Below are 10601 nucleotides of genomic sequence, written 5' to 3'. Positions count from 1 at the left end.
ATTTAAATTTTGTAAGCCTGCGAACGTGTCAAGAATGTACGCTGAAATCCAAAAATTCTTTTTATTCAGATGTTAAAGGTCAATATATTATTTTTTTACACACACTGGTAAAATGTAATTGCACTCATCTTTTGATTCCCCACGCTGATGTTTGCTGCTGAGTGTGCTGGACAATGAAAAGCCTCTGGACAAAGCGAGGCCAGGCTGATGAACACTACTCAGCCTTAATTGCATGCAGTTTTGATGTAAGGCAATCGCGAGGTCATCTGTTTGAAGTGGGTAGGTTTGTTTGATCCATCTTTGTGTTGAGTCTGTGCATGTGGGTGTTTGAGTGTCTTATCACCAGCTACCTAGTGCGATTAAGAAACCAGGTAGAGCACAATATGTTTTTGTATGTGTGCTGTGCAAGCAGGCCTGAGCGTGCACATCTGCATAAACATGCTGAAGTTTAATGGAGGTCTGTCTGAGACTTCATTGTATGTCTGCAACAGTAAATTAATCAGCAGCACGAACTACAAGACACTCCTGCCTTCAAACTCATTAAAATGAGCAAGGCGTAACTGGGAAATATACTCTTTGCAAATTAAGTTGTGTGTCCTAATTGTTTTCGTGTTTGTGGGTCTTTCGACAACTTCAGAAGGCATTTGTTGTTGCTTGATGTATGCTTGCTGCGCCCGAGGCAGTGTTTTTTATGACCATTATTATTCAAATGAGCTAGAAATGTGTTTTGAAAGTCCTAAATCATTGAGCATGAATGGCTACCCTTGGCGTTTATAAATGACTTTCCACACAAGCAAACCTCCGCCTGCATGGCTTACTCGACTGCTCATTTGGGTATTTGAGGTCTGTCAACAGAATTTGTGTCAGTCGTCCACTGGCATGACAAGTTGCATTAAAAAGTTTGACAAGATTTTTCACTACTGTTTTTGACTTTTTGAGTGATAAATAGAACTGCGTGGGTAAACAGAAATGTGCATAAAAAAAAAACGATCTCCAGTCGATGATCAGCAGGTGAGAAACTAAAAAGAGTCTTAGGTCTTACATGAAATGTTAATGGTTTTGTTGTTATGCACTGTTTGGTAGATTATACAGAAATACACTAATGAATATAGTATCACTGCATAGCCATCCAGAAAAATGAATATGATTATAAAAACATCTAAAGTTTACCGTATTCTTTATAGATTCAGTGTCACAAATGTGGTCATAGATGGTATAGACTGGAAAAGAAAATGGCCATCAAAGTTTACATGTTCAGACTGCTGGTTTAGTGTGACAGTCAAAAACAATGACCGTGGAAAACAGTCATTGGTCAAAAAAATCACAAAATAGTTAGTTGATTAAGTTTTCTATCGTTGAAGAATAAATAACAGTAATAATAGTAAACATTCATATTTAATAAGCTAGCTTTGGATATTTTTGCTTAAAAAAATTGTTTTGTAATGATAGATTTTCTGCTTATCAATTAATCTAAATTAAATAATTTGTAAGTAAAAATAATAATAAGTAAAATACCACAAAGAGTAAAAACTATATTTCAGTTTTTACTTTCACAATAAAAAAGGGACTTGACAGGTAGGTTGTCCCGACTGTTAGAGATCTGGTACCATAATGGTTTATACCAGTGGTTCTGGTTCGCAAACTGTGGTACGCGTACCACTCGTGGTACTTGGGCTCCATCTAGTGGTATGCGGGAAGTCTCCAGATTAAATAATATACCATGTTAAGGCTGAGGGATTTCTGAAAAATTAAAACGTATAGCTCTGCTATCACTTCCGACATAAAGTAAGACAGGGAACTAAACAGCAGTGATGTTTGTAGGGTTACTGAAGTTTGGCTAGCCGGTATATAATGATGTGCTACATGGTGGCTAGCTACACAGCTATGTTAGCATAATACAAACACAGTGAAGCTGGAGGATGAACGCTAACTTTTTTCCACTCGATAAAAGTTACCATGAGGGTTCCCAATGTTTTGGGACAAATGCAATCGCATGGCAGGATGCTGTAAACGGACCAAACTTCAGTTAGGAGAACAACTGAGATAATCCATCCACATTACGAGGTTAGTCATTAATATACTGCTGCATGGGCTGAGCTGTAGTTACATCGTAAGGTTTTAAAAACGGAACTTTAAAATGAAGAGTGGTAAAAAATAAATAAATGAGAGGCCAACAGTGATCAAAGCCTTTTTTAGGTGCTTGTTCAGATTAAATAGAACGAGATACAAAGCATTAAAACATGTTAAAAACACACATTACAGCCCTGATAAACACAAAGTAGTTTTTGTCACTTGTCATATCCTGTTTATGACAAAATAAATAACATTAATATAAGAAAAACAATCATCTCGAGATTGTGGCTATAAAAGTTTAGGGCAGTTTATGACTGTTGCTGTATGTTTTAGGTCTTACTGCCAAAATGAATTTGGATGGATGGATTTTCTTGATAAGAAAGCAGTGGAAATGCATTTTTTTTCTCATTTGCAATTTAAAGAATGGTGATAAGCTTCCCCCAAAAAATCCTCCATGTCATTCTGAATCTTCCTATAATTTTTTTGTCTTCCCTTTGCTAAAACACCATGCAACACCATTTAGCTCTGTTTTTTTAATAATAGCTAAAGTTATGTTAGCATTTGCACACACTTCAGCACATTTAAGAAACTGCTCAACTGTCTGCAATTTCCGCAATACTGTGGTTTTATATGTGTTTGTGATCAAACTAGATAGTCTTGTCTCAGTTGAATAGTTTTATCCTCCAAAGTGTGTTAGAATTGTTTCATTGTGTAAGTCGCTGCATGAAAAATAGTCAATTTAAATGTCAAAATCTGCCAAGACCACCAGAGTTACAACAGTTTGGAAACACTGCAGGAGCCTGTTCAGAGCCAGAAGAGGAAGAAGACTACAGATATATCACTTTGTAGTCAAGAACAGACAAAAAGAATATATGAAGATGCCGAAAAGTTGAGAGAATGACTCGGGCAGTTTTCCCCCCATACATTGCAAGGGAGAGCATTCGATGTCAGGCTGATGGGAATCTGTGGCCAAGGACTGCAGGAAAAGCATTCACAACATATTTTCTCGTCCTTTTCACTGTGGTATAATATTGCACATTGCAGGCCTGCTTTATTTCTAAATGACATGTTCTTCTTTAAATTGATGGTCAACATGCTTTTGTTCTGTTTCGTTCTATTTACATTACTTTTCTTTCTCTGTTTATTGTACTTTAGATATAGAGATAGGGGAAAAAATCAGATTAAATGTAAATACAAGTGTGCTTTTGCTTCACAAAGTGGAATGGAAAAACCTCGCGTTCTTAAAATGTGAGGAATTTTCACTTTTCATACATAATAGCTGTTACTTATCCTCAGAAAGATAATAGTCTGGTACAGCAAGCATTCACTGCTGCTGAAAAAAAAGTAGGGCAAGACTGGAAATTAGAAGATGAGGATCAAAAACTTTAAAGCCCCGTGCACATCAACCATAGTGTTTTGCTGAATGTAGGAACTGTTTTGACGACTGCACCTTCAGAGCTAAGAACTCTGAAGACATATTGGAAAAAGGAGCCAAAGCAATTGAAATAATCTGTAAAATAACAACAATAATAATAATGAAGACTATACTCCACTTTTGATACAGTAGCTAACACAGAACTTTTTCCTCTGTTGATAAGATTTGAGTTGTAGATGCTGTATTTCCCAGAATAAGGCTTTCTGCTTACACTCACATGTACACACATACAAACGCACGTGCAGTCTCGCGCTCCATGTCTCATATTGTGTCCAGACATGCTAATATGCACACAAGCACACATGCACACACACAGACCACATCTTGATTAGGTTTTCATAAAGTCTGGGACTATGCTGAGTCTGTAATTGACTTTGACAGCAGAAGCCTCCATGTCCTATGGCTATGTTAAACGAACAATTTACATCTTCATTTCAAATTCTACATGGATAAAAAGCTATTAATTACATTAGTCTGCAGAGAGTCATTCCAGCTGTGTAGAATGTGTGTGTGTGTGTGTGTGTGTGTGTATCTCTGTCTGTGTATATCTCTCATCCTTATACTGTATACACTTTTGCTCATTTGTATATTAATGCTGTCTTGCGGCCAAACAATACCCGGTAAGTGCTTCTCCAGAGATGAGTTTATGAGTGTGGAAAGGACTTTTACTCTCATGTATTGCTTTGCAAAGTAAACACACGGCCACTCCTATATGAGCATTTTATGGACAGGGGAACATTTATCACATCTATTGACTTGGCACAGGTTGCACAGACATTGAGCTTTACACGGTTTTCCGTTCATTGCTTGTAATGCGGTTGACGAGTTTCAGATTTTGTAAAACAAAATCTTGCATAGATAGATAGATAGATAGATAGATAGATAGATAGATAGATAGATAGATAAAAACACAGGCAGACATGGAAAGATTAGCTCAATCAAAGGGGGAAAACATGCATAACAAAAAAAGGGGGGGATGAAAATGTTTTTGCATGACTATCAAGCAACTTTTCTCTCTTAGAGTGCTCCCTGTCAGCTTCAAAGAGCGCTTTAAGAGGCTGGGAAAGTGGCTCTCTGAACAGCAGCGAGAACAGAAGCATCTCAGCCATCATCTCTCAGCCATCTGCGTTATGGGGAGAACAACACAGACCCCTGTGTTTGCTTTGGAGATAGAACGATCAAAGAACAGCACTAACCATATAATGAAGGGACAGATGGACCTTATATGAAGTGGAGAGAGACAGAGAGAACTACAGCAAAATGGGAGGAGAGAGAGACAGAGAGAGGTGTAGACAAAATCAAACTGCAAATGCAACAATCTTTTTAGGAGAGAGAGAGAGAGAGAGAGGTGTGCAGGGGGGATATGATGTGGTGAAAAAGTGCGAGCCATCTCGTCGCATGCAGACTGCCTGCGCTGAATGAGAAAGCTAAAAGGTAATTTCACGGATAAAGAGGAGGCCTAATGCATAGAGGTAATGTAGCAGGGGATGGAACAAAGGCAAACTTTCATCTCTTTAAGCTTGGATGGAGAGAGAGTGAGAGAAAGCGAGAGAGAAAGCTTTGATGCTTTGAAAATGATAATAACAATCTCAAAGTCAGCCTCAGAAGAGAATGTGTGCCCCCCCACACACACACACCAAACCACCACCACCCCCTCACTGTGCCCCATCCCCTCCTCTTCTGCCCCCTACCACTTAATACAACTGCACAATGACTGTCTAGGACAAGGTGGGCTGTGGGTGTGTGTGTGTTAGTGTGAGGAGGGGAGGGGGGTGGTGGTGTTGGGGGGAGAGCAAATTGTGACACTTAGGGCCTCCAAAATTACTCCTGGAACAAACACAATGATGGCGAGTATAAAGAGACTCATTATATGTGAGATTAGACGACTTTAGTGGACACACAAAGGGGGTGAATTTATGTAAAGATCACATTTCTCATAGGTGGGATTTAAAGCTACAATGAAATATGAATGTTGAGAAAAGATTCATGGACCGTGGCTCTCTTTCTCTCCATCTCAGCTCCATACAGAAGTGAAGAACTGCCGTCGTTCTTTCTTCAGCTCTGTTGTCTCTGCAGGGAAAAAGCCCACATTGTTTTCGGAGCTTGTATCCGCCTCTTTTCATTCTATAATTCACATCGCCTGTGGAAATGATGGGCATTACGCCCCATCTGCCTTCAAAATGATGAGAGGTGCATGAGATGAAGAGGTGTCGCTGAAGTGGGAGCACCTATTGTCTTTCAAGTTAAAGAAAATCCAGCGTACGCTTGGTTCTTTGGACAACGGCTCAAGTGGAAAACATTTTCAGCATGAAAAAGGTTTATTAAGAAATAGGATGCCTTCTCAAAAAAACTAGAATAAAAAAGAAAACACTTCAAATATATGCTTTTTGCAGAATTAAACAAAGTGGTTGGTTAATGAATACATGAATACTAAGTGCATTTCTATTTGTCAAATACAACATACAGGCTGCAGCTGTCAATCACACGCCACTCTTTGCTAATCTATAATGAAATTGTAACTCGAGCTATATATGATTAAAAGCAATTATAGAGTTCAGAATCAGGCTTTGCCATAATTCTGGCGCAATTTTCACTATTAAAAGCAAAGTATGAAACAATTTGTATCCCTTTTATTGTCTTTACACTGAACAGGTGATGCATCTAACTGTGTCAAACCATCTGAGTGCTTTAGCTCGTGATCTTTGACCCTCCGGGGCTGCAGGGATAAACCATTAGATGAGAACGTCGAGCCACTTTGTGTGTGTATGTGCACGCATGGCTGTGTGTGTGTGCGTGCGTGTCTATCAAGTGGATCTCCTCCCCCACTTTTCCTTCATAGAAAACACAATTTAACACCCAATCTTCAATTATTCAAACCATTTGCTTCGAATGCAATCTGACCCACAAATGTTATCGCACATCTCTAGACAGTCGATCTTGGATGGCTTTAACCCATCTAAATGTAATGTATAATATTAATACCTTTTACAAAATAAATGCATGTAAATGCATTGTTTAAATCAACAAATAGATATGCTAGTCTGCGATTCAAGCGTTGGCTCAGAATCTTAAGCGATCAAATCATCCATTTCTCAATCAGACTGAAATTATCCATATAATTCCTGCTTTGTTCCGAGGTATGGCTTTCTCCTGTTGATGGAGAGAATTTGAGTTCTGATCACAGATTAAATTCCAGCATGAAATGTCCTTGTGTCTTACCTCATTGGTTATTCTGTGCTGGTTAGCACCAATTGCGCACAGAGAAAAGACCTTTTTTATCCTTCCTCCCTCATTTCATTTTTCTCTCCTGACCCCTCTGAGTATCACCAGACCTCAAAATTGCATTGAATATATAAATGCTAATGCTAATAACTGCTAGCAGGAGAAGATAATGTCCTTGACTGGTACAAGAAAAGATCCTTTTCTCTTACATGACTCACTGCCTCTGAATAACATTAGGAGAGTTCACATCCCAGGCTCTTATTTCTCTCTTACTCTGTCTCATTCTCTCTTTTTTTTCTTAATTTACTTGAACCCCCCCCCCCCCCCCCCCCCCCCCCCCCAAATCTAGCCCTCTTGTAACAGAAAAAAATATTCAGCTGAAGTGTAAAATATTAATTCATTTATCTGAGTGATAAGATCTTGCTGCCTCGCTCGAAATTCCAATGACATCCATTTGCCATTAAGTCAATGCAACACACAAGCAACGAGGCCTCTGGAGCTTGTCTGCCTGTGCACCATCCTCCGCATCGCGGCTCCATTTTTATGCCTCTGGAAGCTTTTCATGGTAGGAATTAAACTATAATACTTGTTTCAGTGGCATGCATGTTAATGGCTGCAGCAAAGCTGTCATTTAAGAGAAACGAGGAAACAGCTGCAGCGAACAAAATGGCCTCTCGTGGAAACACCCAGGATGTCTTTGGGACTTTTTATTGTCTCTCTAAAGATGGAGATCATCCTGATACTAAAATCCCTGCAGTTCTGGAATGAATGTTCAATTGTTATTGTGCATTCTGATTGGTCTCTGTTTAAGAGTGTCCAGTGGGGTCCAAAAAGCCTCTTAGGCCTTCCCAATAGGGCCTGTCAGTAACAATAGAGGAATTAAAGGACCCTGCACTGGCAAAAAAAAAAAGCCCCATGACATGAATAAGAAGCCAAATATTCTATTGTTTCATATAGGAACTTGGTTCTCTTTGAAGATGGATGTGAAGAGAGCTGCACGGCAGAATTTGCCCTTGCCTAAGTTTCTTAAAAATGAATTATTTCTCGTCTGGCAGGCAGCTCTCCGGAGGTGAGAGGCTGCCTCTTAACATGAGCAGGTATCAGTCTTAAAACCGCTCAAAGTAATTGTACCTTTGAAGTCACACACATCACAGATGGCACAGTCAATATTGCACCAACTTGTCTGAGTACTTTCCCCCCAGTCTCTGCTACAGTTCTGCTCTTTTCCTTGTGACGAAAAATACATTATTTGTCACAAACTTTTTTTTTTTCATTAAAAGGGGCCAACCATCAATCAGTCCTGCAATCACTCATGCAATCACATTAATCATTCTTCTCTGCCTTATTTGCGTCATTTTGGATAAGAATGTTCAGACCCCAAGTGGAATATACTTCACAGTTACTTCTGCTTCTTTATATACCTTTGACAGCATACTCCTCAAACCACGTCAGCAATATTCGGTAAGAGCAATAGTCACTGACAACTGGCATTGGATTTCTCAGAATTTCAAACAAAACGCCTTTTCAAGACTATTTTTCTCCTTTATTCTGTATATTTTCACTGGGTGAACAATGAGGTTTCTTTTTAAACAAAGTTGAGGAATAGTTGAGAATCTTGTGTTAAGTAACAAGGCTGAAACTTAAATTTATCTTGAACATTAAAGTCACAACCAACTGATATTTTGATTTGAATTTTGAGGGTAATACGTACACTGGCTACAGAATACATTGGGAGCTGTTCTCTGTGAGCTTCGGTTAAATGGGGAACAAGGACATGCTTTTGTTTTACCTAACCGAAGCAAAGACAAAGTAGGAGGCAAAGACAAAGGGGAGAATAATAGAAATGAAAGTAATAAAAGATGGAGAAGGGTCTGGCACTGTTTAAAATTTAGTTGGCATTACAAAGTGGAGTGAAAAAGTTCCTAAGACTTTGCCCATTGTGCATGAACCAAGTGCTGGAGGGTGTGATGTGATGCAACCAGTATAGAGACCTGTGTTGTGTATTGCACGATCACTTCCAAGTCAGCACTTATGATTTGCACTATGAAGCAGAAGCCTGTCAACAAGCCGAGGATGACCTAACCCTAATTTTGATGATCATCACCGATGACGAGAGTTTGGTCTACGGCTACTGTACCATGAATCCTTCCACTCCGCTCCGACTCTTAACTCTGAGTTCTTCGGTTACATCCCGAGGCATTTATATGAGAACATGAGAACGGTGCACTAAAAACAAGCAACTTATTTTGCCACACCAACAAAAGTGTTGCCTTATTCACTAGATTTGGTTCCCTGTTATTCCATTCTCTTATTTGTCTTCAGCCTCTTTCGTCTTCTTTCCAAAGAAATTGAAATTTAATTTGAAAGGTTTGACATTTTGACACAGCGGAGGAGATCCATCGCGTACGCTTGACACATTGACAGAACAGGGAATGACAGTCACTGGTGGATTTTACCCTGAATCTGTGTTCATGTTGAAAGTCTACCAGATGAACCCTTTACACAAACCAGCATCTATACGCAAAAAAAATAGCCACGGGTAGCCAAAAAGAAAATGAAAAAAATTCAATCACATCCACAAAACACTGGAAATGAGAAGAGCATCTTCTCCAACACCACAAACAACAAAGTTTTAAGGGGAGAAATGGGGACGAGACATCAATCCATCCGCAGCTATGAAATGAGAAGATGAAACAGATGAATCACAGAGACACAGGGGTTCCTGAGTCTCTGCAGGTATAATGCTGTAAATCATTACCACCTTTCGGAGTCACTGCTTGAAGAGGTATTGTTTCAAAATCCCTTTGCTGCTATCTGATGCTCTAAGAGACAAAATTTATCTGCAAAACATGCACAGGAGATAGAGAGACACACGGATGGTAAAGAAGGCATTTCCAGTATGGAAAGAAAAGTGGAAGAGGGGGAAAAAAGGCCAACAGCACAAACAGAAAAGAGCATTGAGATGGAGAAGCAGACAGCACAGGAAGACAGCGAGTAAAGTCAAGCTTGAGAGGTTGCACACGTTTCCTGCCTTGATTAATAAAGTCTGGCTGGGGCTCAGGTCAGCTCTCTGCTCATCCAGCACTGCTCCAGCCTTGCGCACTCTCGCACATTTGGTGCCGTCTCCCAGCTTTCCTGTGTTGACTGACATGCCCTAGCCTCTTTTAATTGTTTTTTCAGATGGAGCCATGCCAAAGGCTGAATCTGTTAAAAATGCAGAATTTGTTACATCTGTGGCCATTTACGTGTCTGGATACAGTGTGTGCGCTGCCAAATTTTGATATTTGATACGTCTACATGCTCCATTTTTTTTGTTATAAGACTTTACGTTAAAGTATGTATGTGACTGCAAAGGCCTACTGCACAACCAATGATAATACAATAATAAGGTCATATCAGTATTCATCTCACAGGCCGGAACAGGGTGAAGTGTTGATAGAAATTATATTAGACCATCCAAGATTAAGCACTTTTCCTCAAATACATACTCAGGTACTTTAAGCCTAACCCTTCGTAATGGGTCCATTCACCCACTGCATAATGGGGATCCTGTTACAAACTGCATTTAAAAGAATCAAATAAAACATGTAATTTTGATCAAAAAGTAAGAAACACTCACCAAAATGCATCATTAGGATAGCCCTTGCCCACAGTTTAAGACATTAAGGGCGTTTAGCCATAAGGAGTGGTGAACATAATGGGCTGGGTGTGGGTTCATCGGGTTGTCTGCTAACATTTTTATTGCCTTTTTGCTCCATACTTTACCCATTAAAGAGTTGGAAATGTACAAAAATTGTGTGCCAATTTGCCAGTTATTTGCCCGCTAAATGTTGAAGCACTTTGCTGTCATTTGGGGTGATCAATGCTTAAT

This window comes from Neolamprologus multifasciatus, chromosome 9 (assembly GCF_963576455.1).
Source record: "Neolamprologus multifasciatus chromosome 9, fNeoMul1.2, whole genome shotgun sequence".
Classification (NCBI taxonomy): domain Eukaryota; kingdom Metazoa; phylum Chordata; class Actinopteri; order Cichliformes; family Cichlidae; genus Neolamprologus; species Neolamprologus multifasciatus.
This window is presented reverse-complemented; position numbering follows the sequence as displayed.